The sequence below is a fragment of the Adiantum capillus-veneris genome, chromosome 8 (genome assembly GCF_014529385.1).
Source record: "Adiantum capillus-veneris isolate H3 chromosome 8, ASM1452938v2, whole genome shotgun sequence".
Taxonomy (NCBI): domain Eukaryota; kingdom Viridiplantae; phylum Streptophyta; class Polypodiopsida; order Polypodiales; family Pteridaceae; genus Adiantum; species Adiantum capillus-veneris.
Genome location: NC_140938.1, coordinates 33,633,208 through 33,650,708, shown reverse-complemented (window position 1 = coordinate 33,650,708; position 17,501 = coordinate 33,633,208). Strand labels below are relative to the sequence as shown.

General features: G+C 43.7%; 1 protein-coding gene across 1 annotated transcript in view; it reads left to right on the top strand.

The window, feature by feature from the left end:
• The window catches only part of LOC147451938 (uncharacterized), a 36,977-nt gene extending 20,613 nt beyond the window's left edge, over positions 1-16,364 (top strand). The window contains exons 2-3 of the transcript XR_015188854.1: positions 15,409-15,531; positions 15,611-16,364. The gene's annotated coding sequence lies outside the window, so the exon portion shown is untranslated. The remainder of the gene's footprint in view (positions 1-15,408; positions 15,532-15,610) is intronic.
• The last annotated feature ends 1,137 nt before the right edge of the window (positions 16,365-17,501 follow it).

The window sequence follows — 17,501 nt, the reverse complement described above, 5'->3', positions numbered from 1 at the left end:
CACATCACTCTAGAGAATATCTTGATGGTGACATATCAGGTGACCTCAATCTGTTGACCACCCTAAGCAAAAAGTAACCCAATCAACAGATTTAAGCATGTTTATCCCTAATCCTAAATCCTCTCAGAAACCTATATAAGGAGGCCTTCTCTCACTCAAAACCAACACTTCACCCACTTCACCAAGCAACGAAGCTATGACGACATTGCTCACAACGAGGAGCTATGGATGGAGCTCTACTCTCTCTCCCTCTCTCTCTCTCCCTCTAGTATGCTACATTACTAGCCCTAAAACCTAAATAAGGAGTCTTCTCTCATGCTCCATGGCCACCATCCTCGCCATCATTCTCTAAGGTATTGATGTATTGCTAGTAGGATCATACCTACTTGTTGGGTTGATTTTTTTTGACAAGGGATTATGCCATCCTTGGCTTGCTTCTCTATATCCTTGTTATGTATGATCAGATGCCGTTGTATTGTTAAGCTGATGTCTTGTGTATATATATGCTACATAAGGTCCCTAAGCTTCGTTTCTATGTGTTTTGCCATATGTTTTGATGCCATCATAATGTTAGAAGTCTCACTTGCCTATGTGCACTATGTGTGAGGTCCCTAAACCTCTTAATTTAGGGTGGTGCCCCCTTTGTTTTGTTCTTTGCTTGTTTGCATGAGGCGTGGTTTGTGGAGTGTGCACGAGTACAGAGGCCACCCGATTGCACTGCTCTTTTTCCCGCTATCATTTTGGTGCCCCCACTAAGGAGGGCTACACAGACCTTCAGTCCACAAGCAATGAAGATGTGCAATCTACAACATGGACGAATGGCGTGAGGAGTTTGCAAATTGGAGAACAGAAGAGGAGGAGGCTTTAGAGGCCTTAAAAGCTTTCATTGAGGTCTTGTTACCAGGTTGCAGTGTCATTGAAATTCAAGAAGTAAGTTCTTCTACATGCCTTGTTCGTGATCGTCGCCAACGAAGGAGAGTAAGAAGAAGAGCTTGATATACCTCTCCTCTCAACCTATGAGTGCTCCAGAAACCTCCAACGCACACGAGCTTGAAATATTCTACATCAACATACACGAAGGTACTGTGACACACATTAAAGGAAGAGAAAGCGTCACCAGACCTCTCTTTCCTGAGGAGCCGACTAAGAGGAGGAAGATCACCTCTACACCTAAGTGGCCCAAGGCCGCAGCGCATGCTCAAGCGTAAGGTAACATTTGGCTTAATCTCATTAATAAGGGATTACATGAACACTACAGGCAAGAAAAAGGCTAGTGAGCAACCAACTTCAACCTCCAACTTGCAACCACGACTCTCACCCCTAAATCCTCCTGAAGCAAAGAGGCGAAGGCTTGCCTACAAGATTGCCGCCCGTCTGCGAGTGCTTCCAGTGCACTTTGTGAATCCAGACACCACCAATCCCAAGCCAACCTCCTGTCCGCGTGAAGATCACTTTGGATATTGTCCAAAGTGCTTTGGAGACCGGGTGAAAAGCCTCCCTGCCCTACCTTTGCTGCTAATTTTCAAGAAGTTATCTCAATCTAAGGAAACTATCTTAGTTGATGATGTGCTGCACATTAATGGTGTCACTTTCATTCGTCATGCTGATTATGGTAATAGCATCCAATTGTTGCTTGCTAAAAGGCTCAGCATTGTACAAAGTGTTGCCATCACACCTTACGTCTTCACAGATGCATCAGGAAGAGTCGAAGTGATCCGAGGTGCTGACCTTCTGTGGCTGATCAGGCTCATTGGTCCCAAGGTGGTGCAACTAAGCTAGGCTCTTGTGTGTAAGTATGGATGCCAATAATGAGAATGATGATCCCCGCATGTTTCCTTTCCATTTTGTGCGTCATATCCGTGTGAATATTTGTATTGATAGAAAAATCTTTTATCAGCAAAGAATAGCCCTGTTGTTTGGAGCCGAGAGACTTGGGGAAATCTTGCGCTCTCCTCATCCTGTCATTCTATCCTTACTAGACTATTACCATTCCTTTGATGTGTCGATCTTCATCCTATTTTGAGCTAAGTTGTGCTAAAGCTCCAAATTGTAATTACCATACTCTATTTTAAAATAAATTGGAGCTGTTTGTGTAATTGTTTACTCTCTCACTTATGGCCTTCCCTAAATTTTATGGTAAGCCTGGGGAGGTTGCTCCAAAATTTTTGGATAATTTGGAAATGGCCTTTCTGGTATCGGGAAGGGATGACGAAGCTACTAAGTTAAGGGCCTTTCCTTGGGTCTTGAGGGAAGGTGCAAAATTATGGTATCAAACTTTGGCACCTAAAGAAAGAAGAGACTGGGAGTCCTTAAAGATGGCCTTCATCGAAGAATTTCGCCGCCATGAGCCTCCAGAGGAGATATGGAGACAGCTCTTAGAGCTACGCCAAACATCACCCAATGACTATAGAAGCTATGAAGGAAAGTTTTCCAACCTGTGGGAGAAATGGTGTGCATCACTAGGTGAAGGAGAAAGGGCGCCAGAATGCCTAAAGAAGGACTGTTTCCTTGCAGGGCTTTACCCCATCCTTCGAGAAAAGGTAAAAGGTAAATTCCCAGATACCTTTGATAAAGCTATGACTTATGCAAGGGAGAAGGATAGGAAGTTAAAATTCCAAGCTCAACTACAAGGGGGAATGGAGCCTCCACCGCTAGCTCAACCTACGGCAAGGGTAGTAGCAGGGAAAGGAGTAACAAACCAAGAGTCCTCTTAACAAGAATTACTTCAACAAATCACCAATCAACTAGAGAGCCTGTCCATCAATCTGGTTTAAGGTGTAAGGGCTCCCCAGCCAAGAAATGAACGAAATAGACAAGAAGGACAAAGGCAAGCACGTGAGTACATTTGCTACAATTGTGGAGAGGTAGGTCACAGCATGTATTATTGCCCCCATCCACGACGCTATCAAGGAAATGGTAATCAAAGACGGCCTCCTCGCCAGCAAGTCACTCCTCCTCGAGCTAGGCCACTAAATGGACAAAATGCACACGTGGCTCCACCAATCCAAATATTGAGACCTCCTCCTCCACCACCACAAGCACCAGCAGAGATCCCTCCACTACCATCGGGAGGGGAGGACAGGGTTGTCTCTGTCATAAGTCTTGACAATGGTAAGGATAAAGGGAAAGAAAAAATGGAGGAAGCTGTTGCCATGCCAATAAAGAGAGTTAGGAGACAAAGAACTGATGAAATGGAAGCTTCAGAGCCGGATAAAGGGAATGAGGGTTCATCCCAAGTGATAGGAGACAAGAAAAGGAAGAGTAGGTCAAGGAGGCACATAGGAGTAGAAGACTTTCCACTTGGGGTAGGATCCATACCTTACGACCTGGTAGCAGATGTGAGTAAGCAAGGACCAAAGATTTCATGGCAGCAACTCCTCCACCTTTCCCCAAAGATGCGTAGAACCTGGTCTAAGATGGTCAGCACCAGGAGGGCTAAGGCAAAGTCAGTTGGGTCTATTAGTGCAAGAGGCATGAAGGATATCGTGCCAGTCATTGATGCAGAGATTAAGAGTCAGCGAGTCTCCAATGTGTACGTAGATGGTGGAGCCGAGATTTGTGTTATGACAGAGAAATTAATGCACAGGTTGGGTTTGGAAGTAAACGAGCAAACTTCCTTACAAGCTAAGATGGCAAATAATGTAAGGGTGGCTTGTGTGGGAAAGGTTAATGGAGTGAAGGTTTCAGCTTTTGGTGTGGCAATCTCAATTGATGCTTATGTGATCCCAACTAAGGGGGAGGGCTATCCGCTAATCCTTGGAAGACCTTGGCTTATGGCTATGAAAGCTAGGCAAGATTGGGAGACAGGTCCCCTTGAGTTGCGACCAAATCATAAGGTAGGTGGCAAGCAACAAAAAATTGTGTATGACATGAAGCAGGGTAGACAACAAGACCTAGAGATGGAGACTTCTATGGATGAATGGAGAACAAGCAGCTGCTCTTCATCTGAGGATGAGTCATCTGAGGAGGATGCTAGCTCTTTGGAAGTCATGGGTATAATACTGCGAAACCCAGAAGGAGAAGGTGGTCAAGACTCTCTAAACAAGGAAGAAGCCACAGGCTTAGAGGAGATGCTAGCTAAGGACCTACTAGAAGAAGAGAGAGAATCCTATTTGCAGGTACTAAAGAAGCATGCTGGCCTCTTTATAACTGATTACGAGCACATTAAAGGAGTGACGGTAATCCAACACCATATCCAATTAAAGGAAGGTGCCAAACCAGTGGTGCAAAGGCTAAGGAGATTAGGGCTAGTGCAACAAGATGCACTCTTAAAAGAAGTAAAAAGATTACTCAAGGCAGGATTTATCTACCCAGTGGAAGATTCTGAGTGGGTGTCTCCAGTTGTGGTAGCACCAAAGAAAAATGGGAAGTGGAGGGTATGTGTGGATTACAAGCCTCTATACGCAGCCACAAAAAGGGACCATTTTCCTTTGCCTTTTCAAGATGAAATACTAAATGAAGTGGCTGGTCATGAAAGGTACACAGTGTGTGATGGGTACTCAGGCTACTTCCAAATCAGAATTGCAGATGAAGACCAAAGAAAGACTACCTTCATAACACCTTAGGGGTGTTTTGCTTATAGAGTTATGCCTTTTGGTTTAACTAATGCCCCAGCTACTTTCCAGAGGTTTATGAACTTGGTGTTTCAACCTTACTTTGGTAAGTCCATACGAGTCTTCATTGATGATTTTTGCATTTACAGCTCTAGGGAAGTACATCTGTCCAAGGTTGATGAAGGTTTCACCCGTCTGGCCCAATTGGGTGGGCAATTGAATAAAGACAAGTGCCACATAGATGAGAGCAAGGTCACTCTACTAGGCCATGTTGTGTCTCAAGATGGTATTGAGGCTGACCCTGAAAAGGTAAAGACATTGTTAGCTTTACCTACTCCTTCAAACGTGAAGCAACTAGTCTCCTTCATTCAAAAGGTTTGCTACATGGGACGATTCATACATCTCCTTTCTCAGGCAATCTATCCTTTGCAGCAGCTCACTAAACACACTACATTGACATGGAGTGAGGAGGGTGAAAGGTGCTTTCAAGAAGTTAAAACCATTTTGAGCTCATTGCCTGTCGTCCTACAACCCACATGGGGTGAATTATTCTATGTAAATCCTAGTGTAGGTCCAGAAGCTCTAGGAGCTGTCTTGATGCAAAAAGACCCAAAGACATCTCTCATGAGACCAGTCTACTTCTCTAGTAGAGTGATGACAGCTGCTGAAAAGGGTTTCAGCGCAACTAAGCAATTGGTGCTAGCTCTTAAGTTTGCAGTGGAGAAGTTTCGCGCTTACTTACTTCCGAGACAATTTGTGGTGATCACAACTGAGGAGGTTTTTCCATATGCCCTACAACACATGGAATTGTCTCAAAGAATAGCAAAGTGGGTGGTGCAGCTTCAAGAGTTTGACTACACACTACAAGTAGAGGATTCCACCCATGCTTGTTTGGCACATGTCCTCACACAAAGGTGTTATGAGAAGGCCAAGAAAGAGGCACCTAGTAAGGTACCGCCTATCCCGGAGCCTGAAGTTCTACTGGGAGCACACAGTCTGTATTTTGATGGGGCTTACAAGAGGACCAAAGACAAGGCATCAGCAGGCATAGTAATATTAGGTCCAGAGAAGGAGAAGATATTTGAAAAAGGGTTTCATCTAAAAGAGGTTCATTCTAACAATGAGGCTGAGTACCATGCCCTTGTTTTAGGGTTGCAATGTTGTCTTTCTCAGGGAATCACAAAGCTAAATGTTTTTGGTGACTCCATGTTGATTGTTAAGAAAATGGTTGGTGTATGGGCCTGTAAAAATGACAAATTGTCTGTTAAGATGAGGGAAGAAAAGGCCTTGTTGAAGGGTTTTAAAGAAGTTCGAGTGCACTTTGTACCTAGAGATCAAAATCGAGAAGCAGATGCCTTAGCAGGTGAAGAACTACAAACTCTCATAGTAGGTGCTATCCTTGTGAAAAGTCGTTTATACCAGGAAAAGGAGGAGCTGCATGATTTAATTTACTTTCTTGAGCATTGTGAAGCACCCTCTGGTATGAGTAAAAGTGAACGTAGGTGGTTGGCAAAAAAGGCTACCAGCTATAGCTTAGTGAATGAGGACTTGTATTGTAGAGGGAAAGATGCTGTCTTAAGGAGAGTTCCTGCATCCCAAGAGATAAAGGATATTTTGTTTAGTTGTCATGAAGGTGTGTGTGGTGGCCACTTTGCACAAGAGATTACTAGCAGAAAGATTTTACAAGCACGGTTCACGTGGCCAAGCCTCCATCGAGATGTACAACATTGGTGCTGCACATGTGAGGTTTGCCAAAAAGCTGGACCAAGGCGTCTTACCCATGAAAATCAGCATCCAATCAAAACCTATGGGCCATTTGAAAAATGGGGGATAGATGCAATAGGGCCACTACCTTGCACTCAATCAGGGAAGGAATACATCATTATGGGGGTGGAGTACATGACCAGATGGGCAGAAGCTCGTCCCACAAAGCGCATCACAGCCAAGGACGTGAGTGATTTCATTTTTGAATGCCTTTGTTGCCGTTTTGGCACACCTTTGGAGATTCTCTCGGATAGGGGACCGGGATTTCGAGCTGATTTAGTCAGGCAATTGATGAGCAAGTTAAAAATCAAGCGCAGGCACTCTACACCATACTACCCTCAGTGCAATTGTCTTGTGGAAAAGGTAAACAGTCTTATATGTAAAATCATTACTAAGCAAGTGCATTTACATCCTAAGGCATGGGACAAACACCTAGATGTAGCACTTTGGGCCTACAGAACATCCTTTAAAACATCCTTGGGGTATACACCTTTTCACTTGGTTTACGCGCAAGAGGCACTATTGCCTATAGAAGTGGAGCTAGCGAGCCTCCGAGTTCTAAAAGCACATCAAGAGGATAGTCAAGAGAAGCAGGTGGAAGGAAGAATCATCGATTTGGAGAGGTTAGTGCTAGATCGAGAGTCAGCAGTGAAGTACTATGCAGCCCAGGCAGATAAGAAACGAACGAAGTTCAAGCGCAACCTTGTCAAGAAAGGTATCAAGGAAGGTTCTTTAGTGCTCAGATACGACAATCGCTTTGATCGCAGGAAGGATGGTAAGTTCTTGCTTAAGTGGGAAGGCCCTTTTGTAGTGATACAGAGGTTCTCAAATGGTAGTTACCAACTAGGTGACCTAGATGGTAAGGTACATCAGACCCCGGTAAATGGTTGGCGATTGAAGGCCTACCAATGTCGTCTTTCACAGCCATATGCTGGTGAAATCAATGCTAAGGATGGTTCAGAGGAGAGCTCATCATATTCGAGCTCCAACTAAGGTAACAATCATGTACATAGTCATTTCATTAAAAAAAAAAAAAGAGAAGACAAAAAAAAGGAAAAAAAGAGAAGAAAAAAAGAAAAAAAGAGAATGCTACCAGTGAAAGCGGATATTGACAATGGATGGGGTATGGCTTTCAAGGGTCTAGGAGACCAGTTGTTAGTCATGGATGGATACAATTATTCATCAGAAAGAACTAAACAGGGCGCATCAGCCAAGAAAGCAGTAACATGGCAAATTCAATTGGTACCAGGTGGGTAAGTATTCCAGAGAACCCTATTGTAGCACAACCTACAGCTAGAGGCATCAAATACCTCTAGCTTAAGGGGGAGGGCTATATGATGTATGGTTTTTAGGACCCCTTCTGAAGATGCAATAAAGGCACAGTCAGTTGTTGGGGAGATGAGGATACTCTAGTCCAAGGGATCTCGAAAGAGAAGAAAAATCTACTTCACAAGCACCAAAGAGTAAAAAGTGCCATGGACAGAAGATACGTGGGAACGAGTTCTTATGCATGCCTACAACCTATATCTTACAGAATAGCCCATTCTAGGTGTGAATTTCTAGTGAAATTTACACAAGGATGTTCGTGTGGACTCACAACACAGCATACTCCGTTTTTGCTTTTTTACCAACAGTAAATATTTTTTACCACAGTAAATATTTTTCACCTACATGGTAAATACAAATCACTTTTTACCTACAATAACTTTTTTTACCCATGGAAAATATTTTTTACTGCACCATAAGTATTTGGTAGGTAACAGTTCACTGTTACTAGAAGCAGTGATTGGGCATCAACAATGCAGTTATAGGAGGAGAAAAGGGGAAAATCTTATGGTAAAGGTGAGTCAACAAGGATAAAGACTTTTGAGTTGAAAACAGACATGCTGATTTTTTCAAAGAACACATGTCAAAAGAAGCCATGGTTGAGGATTTTTTGAGAATTTGATATTCGGGAGGGCCCAGCTGCCACCTCCCCCCCGCAGGTCCCCCCTCTGACATGTGCAGAACCTCCAGTTTCAACAGCCACCTTAAATGCTGGTCAAGGCCTTATCCCCATGTGTCACGATCAAAAAAATCAGCATTTACCCTCCCCTCTCACATCACTCTAGAGAATATCTTGATGGTGACATATTAGGTGACCTCAATCTGTTGACCACCCTAAGCAAAAAGTAACCCCAATCAACAGATTTAAGCATGTTTATCCCTAATCCTAAATCCTCTCAGAAACCTATATAAGGAGGCCTTCTCTCACTCAAAACCAACACTTCACCCACTTCACCAAGCAACGAAGCTATGACGACATTGCTCACAACGAGGAGCTATGGATGGAGCTCTACTCTGTCTCCCTCTCTCTCTCTCCCTCTAGTATGCTACATTACTAGCCCTAAAACCTAAATAAGGAGTCTTCTCTCATGCTCCATGGCCACCATCCTCGCCATCATTCTCTAAGGTATTGATGTGGTTCTAGTAGGATCATACCTACTTGCTGGGTTGATTGTTTTTGACAAGGGATTATGCCATCCTTGGCTTGCTTCTCTATATCTTTGTTATGTATGATCAGATGCCGTTGTATTGTTAAGCTGATGCTACATAAGGTCCCTAAGCTTCGTTTCTATGTGTTTTGCCATATGTTTTGATGCCATCATAATGCCAGAAGTCTCACTTGCCTATGTGCACTATGTGTGAGGTCCCTAAACCTCTTAATTTAGGGTGGTGCCCCCTTTGTTTTGTTCTTTGCTTGTTTGCATGAGGCGTGGTTTGTGGAGTGTGCACGAGTACAGAGGCCACCCGATTGCACTGCTCTTTTTCCCGCTATGAGTAGAGTCAGGTACCGGGCTTGTCAGACCAATAGGAAAAGGGTAAGAGTGATCGCCGATGAGAGGCGCACTCTAACTGGGACATTCAAGGGATTAGTTGGCTAAGCATGGGCGCCCAAGTGTGAATGGGGTGAGATCATATAAAAGCCAACTAAACCTAAAATTCACTCATTCTCTCATTTGTGCAATAGAAGAGTGCTCTTGCTCCATCTCCATCTCCATCTTCTTCTTCTTCACCTCCTTGTGTGTGTGTGTGTGTATGTGTGTGTGTGTGTGTGTGTGAGAGAGAGAGAGAGAGAGAGAGTGTGTGTGTGTGTGTGTGTGTGTGCGATCAAGCACTGCGACGACGGCACGGCGGCGGCGAAGCGGTTGAGTGCGGCGAAGCGGCGGCTCCTTCTTCTTCGTGGCGAGGAATCCTCCACGAAGCAAGCGTAGAGCGGTGAGTGACACACCATCGCTTTCTTTGAGCTTACTAGTTAAGCTAGTTTTGTGCTTGGAGCCGTCTATGACTCGCACACAGTGTTAGGCAAGTCCCTTGCTTTGACAGTGCGGCAAGGAGCGCACATATAGTCATCAAGCTGCGTGGGCACGGTTACCCGTTCGTGCCGGATGGTAGTCCCTAGATCATGTTCTAACAAAACATGCTCTACACAACATACAAGTTTTTTTGCGGCACTACATACGTAACCACTTGATTCAGTAACACATTACAAAGAGACACTACTTCCAAATGTACCCAGATGTGCCTTACGTTTTTATACGATTGTGAAACAACTTGCTTTGCCTGTAGTTTGCGTAATAGACAATCTTATCTTCAATGTCAAATAGCAACAGACTCCAATGATCACTACACCAAAACCATCAAAGATGAGGAGAAAGATCCTAAATCCAACATGGTTTTTACAAGGCAAGAAGAAACTCACGATTGATTGTATGCAGTGACCAGAAAACGTGCTAGATCAAAATTGACTCTGCTAAACCATCCCATCAGAGCCCAAAAGGAAGCTCCACTGTTCTGCAGCATAGGCGAGATCAGCGGATCTATTACGTATATATTGTTCTGAACCTCAGCAGACAGAAGCGAGATAGTGTGCCTAACATGAATCAATGGCAGAGATTAGAATTAAGATATTTCAACAGGCTATCTATGCCACAAACCTATGAGTCAATACCGAGCAATTGGGGCAGCTACCGAATTCCATAAGCCACTGACTCGCTTGGTATTGACCCATGTCTTAGCGGTAGTGAGCCATCTAATGAACCAAGCATGACTTATGTAGAAAAACTTGAGACGTAACACAGCAACGTTGACGACTTCCACGAAGACATGGGTCAATATCGAGCGAGTGGTATCACTATCCAATTCCATAAGCCAGTGACTCGCTTCGTATTGACCCATCTCTTAGAGAAAGAGAGCCATTTAATAAACCAAGCCTGACTTATAAAGAGATTGAGAAGTACAACAAAGCAATGTTGACGACCGCATCCATTGCATTGGAGTTGGAGAAACTACGCATGCACAGGAAATCTTGTTCATCAAGGTTGAAAATGCAGGCCTCCTCTGACCTTCCAGGTAGTAGTATCTGTGCATGCAAAGGTGATGAGCTTATCAGAACTTGCAACTCCTCTTCGTTCTCTTTGTTGATTTGCTCATAAATAATCAACTCCTTTGATAAAGGCTCCTCATTGGATGGCCCTTGTGAAGCAGGGCCTTTCCCTTGCCTTTCTTGAGTTGTATCCGTGGCTGCCTCATTCTCCTCCCTTAATGGCACAGGCTCCTCCCTAACATGCAAGGGCTCCTCCCGTAGAGGCACAGTATCCTCCCTTACAGGCACAGGCTCCGGTTCCTCCATGCCTTGCTTATTTTCCTTCATAACTGGTTCCTCCATAAATGTCTTTGTTTCTTCAATGACCGCCTCAGGGTCCACCCTGGTCTGCTCATGCCCCTCATCGGCTGGCTGAGCGTGCCCATATGTGTCATTCCTCTTGACCCGTGATCGTGTCCGAATGATGTTTAATCCAGCCCTAGAGGGCTCTTTCTATCATGCACAAGGATGGAGAGGGAGGATGTTAATAATATCCATGGTTCTACTTTCTCGGATAGGTACTGGTTGAAGCAGCCCATCGTAGTGGAAGCATAGCCTCCGAAGAGTGTCAAAATCCCACGGCATGATAGTAACGCGGTGTGCATGGGCAGCCAGGATATATCCATCGTAGAAGAATTCAACGAGGTAGTCTTCTGCAATTTCTTGTAGGCAGAGAAGTGCATTGCTGGCCCATCACATGCCGACTCTCCACTGCTTGCAAATCTTTAACACTACTCACTGGAAAGGAAGACGTGGAATGGCCGGTTGCACATGTCGTTCGATCCTTCGCAACTCTTGCAGTACACCTCTGTGCGCCTCATATCGGCGTCTTCTTGCTTGAGCATTCAAAGAGTCACATGTTGCCCTTCTAAGCGTGTCCTTTGCATGAGGCATCTCTACAAATATAATAACAAAAAACGACATGTCATTTGTTGCACAAGGGACTTAGGATTTCTAAGGTCAGCACAAAGCGATGAAGTGCACCAAATACGGTTGTATATATTGCCTCTATTCATTTGGTACTGACCTAAGAAAAGTATAATAGCAAACATCATAAATAAAGATGATGGTGAGTACCAAGCAACAGGTGCAACGAACAAAGTTTTTCTTCTCTTATTCACTTGGTACTGACCTCAAAAAAGTGTAATAGCAAACATCATTTATATTTTCTGAGGTCAGTACCAAGCAAACAGGTGAAACAAACAGAGTTTACCTTCCCTTATTCGCTTAGTACTGACCTCAAAAAAGTGTAATAGTAAACATCATTTATATTTTCTGAGGTCAGTACCAAGCGAACAGGTGAAACAAATAGAGTTTGCCTTTCCTTATTCGCTTGGTAGGTATTGACATCAGAAAAATGTAATAGCAAACATCATTAATATTTTCTGACGTCAGTACCAAGCGAACATGTGCAACAAATAGGGTTTACCTTCCCTTATTCGCTTGGTACTGACCTTAGAATAGTATAATAGAAAACATCATTTATATTTTCTGAGGTCAATACCAAGCGAACACGTGCAACGAACAGAGTTTGCCTTCCCATATTCAGTTGGTACTTACCTCAGAAAAGTTTAATAGCAAACATCAATAATATATTCTGAGGTCAGTACCAAGCGACATGTGAAACAAATAGGGTTTACCTTCCCTTATTCTCTTGGTACTGACCTCAATGTAATTGCAAACATCAATATTTTTTGAGGTTAGTACCAAGAGAACAGGTGCAACAAATAGGGTTTACCTTCCCTTATTCGCTTGGTACTTACCTCAGAAAAGTGTAATAGCAAACATCATTAATAAAGACGATGGCTAGTACCAAGCGAACAGGTGCAACTAACAAAGTTTGCCTTCCCTTATTCTCTTGGTACTGACCACACAAAATACAAGTGCACAAAAATGTAGTAGCATACCTCTTCACTGTGTGTAGAGTTCTGCATCACTAAAGCACTACAGAACAAGAGTAAGAGGAGGATGCGCAAAAAGGAGGAGCACTAGAGAGTAAGAGGAGATGCACAAAAGGGGTTGGGAGCACAAAAGAGATGGTTTGCTTCCCGCGTAGCGTCAACCGGGGTAGAGTTAAAACGCTGGGCAGTAGAGGATGCAAAAAGAGGCAGAGAGCGCTCATCTGGGATGAGGGTATACTTAAAATGTTTGGTGGGGGTACTGCCTCTAAACTTAGAATGCTTACCTCGGTGAGGGTGACAACTTCACTTATGCGCATGATTACACCCGAGATTGTGGTTGGTAGATCCTACTGCACGGGAACCTGAGCCTGTTTATTACTGGTTGTCCTTGTGAGCACAACCCACGTGCCCTTTTCAAGTGACTGTTTAGAGTCGGACGCCTATCGCCATTGCAGGCGCCATCTCCATCTCTAAGTAGAACAAACAGATCGCCCTTACCTTCGCCGTTTCTACGCTCTTCCCCTTGGCCACCTCTCGCGATATTGCGTTGAGCGACCTCCACTTGTTTGAGTTCTTTGCTGCCGAGTCGCCATCACCCTGGACTTTGTCTTTTCTTCCTCTTCCTCCTGACCACCTTTTGGTTCTTGCTCTCAACGAACTACGATATCACCATCCAACTCGGCGCCATTGGATATTGCAGAGACAGGTTCTCTCTCTCTCTCTCTCTCTCTCTCTCTCTCTCTCTCTCTCTCTCTCTCTCTCTCTCTCTCTCTCTCTCTCTCTCTCTCTCTCTCTCCCCCCCCCCCCCCCCCTGCCTGTGTGCCGTTAACTGTGTGCGCATTGAAGCCACTGTGTTATGGGGTTAGAGCACAAGGGGAGCAACACTCCAAGGGCCAAAGTGGTTGTTAGGGTAAGATTAGAAGTCTCGCACCGCATGGTTGGAATAATTACTCCTTATGTGACCGTGCCTGAGTTGTTATTCAATGCTATGTTTGGGCATAGTGAGTGAGTAGGCCTATATATGTCTTATTGATAACATTAAATGCTCTATTCCAATCCACCTGTTCCAAATGGATGTGGGTAAAGCGTAAATTCAACTTGGGTTAGAACCAAGCGAATAGGGCCCTTCAAAGATTCTTGGGGCCCCTATTCGTGTGGTTCTGACTCAAGTGATGTCACCTTTTATGACATTAGCGCACGGGATAGAACCAAGCGAATAGAGACCTTGAGGGATACTTGAGGCTCAATATTCGCTTGGTTATGACACCAAATACAGACCAATTTATTTGAATAGTAGTTTTGGCTTGCTTTGTTTTCAATCATGGGGATCATAGTCCTAGAGACAGACGATGTGGGCGAGGATATAGAGAATTTACTGATAACATTAAATTCTCTGTTCCAATCCACTTGTTCCCAATGGACGTTGGTACAGTGTTAATTCAACTTGGGTGAGAACCAAGCGAATAGGGACATTCGGAGATTCTTGGGGCCCCTATTCGCCTAGTTCTGACTCAAGTGACATCACCTATTATGACATTAGCGCATGGGACAGAACCAAGCGAATAGAGACCTTGAGGGATACTCGGGGCTCAATACTTTCTTGGTTATGACACCAAATACAGATCAATTTTGAATAGTAGTTTTGGCTTGATTTTTCTTTCAGTCATGGGGATCATAGTCCTGGAGACAGACGATGTGGATTAGGATACATGTGAAGAAAAACTATTCACATTCTTATACAACGCCCGTTCTCATCACCGTGCACCGAAACTATCAGGAATGTTTAATGTAGAGTTTTCTATAAAAAGGATCATAGATTTCTCATTTGAGTACCTACAAACCCATTTGCAACAGTATGAGGTAGTCATTTGTGACAATGCCATGACAATTGATGGCATGAGATATGTGTCTCCAACCGACCTTGACCCTAACAAGAGTGCTTCAAGGAGACTAAATCGTTGTCTAGAAAAGTGTCCCTTCAGTGCACTGCTTGTACAAGGTAGGTGTATGAAGCACTTAAAAAGGTGTCACTTAGTGGAATTCTACCATGGGTTTGTCTATTACTTGTACTTGTTGCAGACGGATGGTCAGTCAGAGACTTCCCAATCAACAACTTTTGGTAGTTGTCCATTGGCGCCGAAGGAAGAGGTAGAGGATGCAAAGGTGCAGTTTGACCCAAAAGAAGAGCGGGTAGAGGTATTAAAGGAAACATTTTATGCGGTCTTAACTCTTGCTTCTCTTGCGGATGCAGCATTAGGGTGCAAGCAAGAAAGCCCAAATAAGGAGATGACTTTGCCTCCGAATTGCACTCCCAGCTTTGCTATGGCAAGTGACACCCACTACGTTCTGCTCACAGATATCATGCATGAGCTAAATATACGGGAGGACTACTGCCTAGCAGCAATTGTGATTTTTGTGAGGCAGACATGGGATTTGTGGATGATGATGGAGTGTACCAACATCTTATTTGCTGACACGGTTGTCCACGACTCACAGTTTACTTCACGGTGGTAGCTGATCAAAGATACATTCAATGAAGCGAAGTTTGGAGAGGGCAATTTGCCAACAGATGAGCAGTTTCAATCGACAACAAAACAACTCGGCTTGGAAAACATGGGTAGGCCCGTGGCACCCAGAGCTCAGGTAATGAATAGTCAGTCTATTCACTTGTGGGGAAGGTCGATGTTGGAAATGGACAAGAATTAGATGGTAATTTTAAAGGCATCCAAATGGTATTAGAGATGGCCCAGTGATAAAATACCATGATCAATCTTTTTGTTGACAGGTGCTAGTGTATGACGATAGTTTCCTTAGAAGAGCGGGAGGCTCACGGCAAGGGCTTGTCACTGGAGTCCAAGGCAAGGATGCGGCGTTGTCTCACTACATAGGGCGTTTCAACCACAAAAAGGTTTGTACAAAAAATTCAAGTACTTGGCAATTGTATTCATCTCACTTACGGCCCATAAATGCTTTACTATTTTTTGTAGATCATAATATACCACAAGGAATACTCCGAGGACAATGCAAAGTTCCCACTGTTTGCAATGAAAGTTATTTCAAGATTGTGTGGTGGGCACCCCCTCCCACTAAACGCAGAAATACTAATTCTGATTGAGAAACAGTTTTCTCTATGCGTCTTTGGCATTGGGTATGGTGCTAAGCACTCAGAGCCCCCTATTTCATGTCCTACACAGCTTAGGCTCTGGCTGCAAGGGTTGAAGGCCTAGAGAGCTTAGATCCATACAACAAGTGGCTATTGTTGAGGGAAAGAAGACGCTTGATGCCCATGGGGATGGTGCCATCAACAACAAAGGAATGAGCTCGTCTATAGAGCCTGCACATCGAAGAGGTACAAAGTGAGGAAGAAGGAGGTGCATCGAAGAGGATAAAAACGACGGGCTCAGGTCCATCTTCTCCCTCAGGTCCATCTTCTCCTGCTCCTGACTTGTGACTGACGCCACCTCGCATGGATCTCCCCCGCATTTTAATTTTTCCAAGCCATATGTTTCTTCTCTTTGCAGATGTGTTGTAAAGACTGTGTAATTTCTGAACTCTGAAGAAGCTCCTTCTGCCTTATGAATTAGTCGTCTATAAGTCCATTGGTGTAACTCTAATAGGCTATTGGCCTTATCCTTTCCTCCCCCATGTCTAGTGTGCTTAAAATAACATGTCCTTGCCATGTAGTGGGTTTTTTCCATTCCTTGTGTGGACCATATTGATAGTGAGCCATATGTCTTGGCAAAATATGGACCATGGCTGAATAGTATGTGCTGCATTGAAATAAAACAAAATGGTTAGTAGAGTACAATTCAAAAAAAAAAAATTGTATACGTAGAATGCTAACCCACCATGTAATGTGTGATATGTTTCCCACCCCACCCTGTAAGGTAAGCCTTCTTCCAATCTAGCAAGGCTGCTTGAAAAGATGTGAGCTTACTTTGGTCCCAAGAATGTTGCTCAACGTAGTGGAAAATTTTATCTAGTGATTTCCACACCTTCACCTTGTGATTTTGGATTGCCCCACCACCAGTATTGTCTTTAACCACTTTATGTAACTGTTTCCATTTGCTGAACAGGTTTCTCCTCTCTTCTCTATCTGAATCTTTGAGGTTAAACCCAAGAAACCTTCTGTCCTTCACGCCACCTATCGATGCTTTCCTAGGTACCTTGTAACGACTTTGAGACATCTTAGGGTCCTCTTCAATTTCGACATTGCCTTCATGCAAACCAATGTCTAAGAGCACTCCCTCTAATGCTTTGATCACTCTTTTTGACTCACTCTATGGCTTTAATGTTCATGCAAAACATATGTACAAATGAACCACCTTTTCAATTATTCGACAGAGTGCATGAAGTGTATAGACGTGAACTCTACTCAGAAGAAAATCAAGCACTGGCCTAAAAGAATTATCTTGAAGATGTCTGTTGGGAGCTCTATTCCATCACATAAAATGCACAATTTAACATTTTAATTTTTCCTCTCTAAGCCGACGTGGAACTTCTTACAGGGCCCAAAAGTGAGTCCACCTTTCTCCTAATGCCAATTGTGCTACTTGGAATGAGAAAAAAAGAAGGAGATAAGGGAGATTCTAGCTATGGAAATCTTGAGGGTTAGGAGAAAGAAGAAAGAGAGTGTAATGGAAATCTTGATTATGGTTTTGTCCATGGCTTCTCTTGGAGACAGGTGTGTGTGAAGGAGCTTTAGCTATGGCTTTCCCAAGCTTACTCTTAAGCTTGCACTTTCAAAAATGAGAAGAGAAGTGTTGAACAAGTAGAGAAGGCCTCCTTTATGCTTAATTTGATAAAGGCCTTAAATTATCTTGATAAATTATTTTTACATACCTTATAGATTTTCTTCCTTTTCAAAACTTCTTTAAC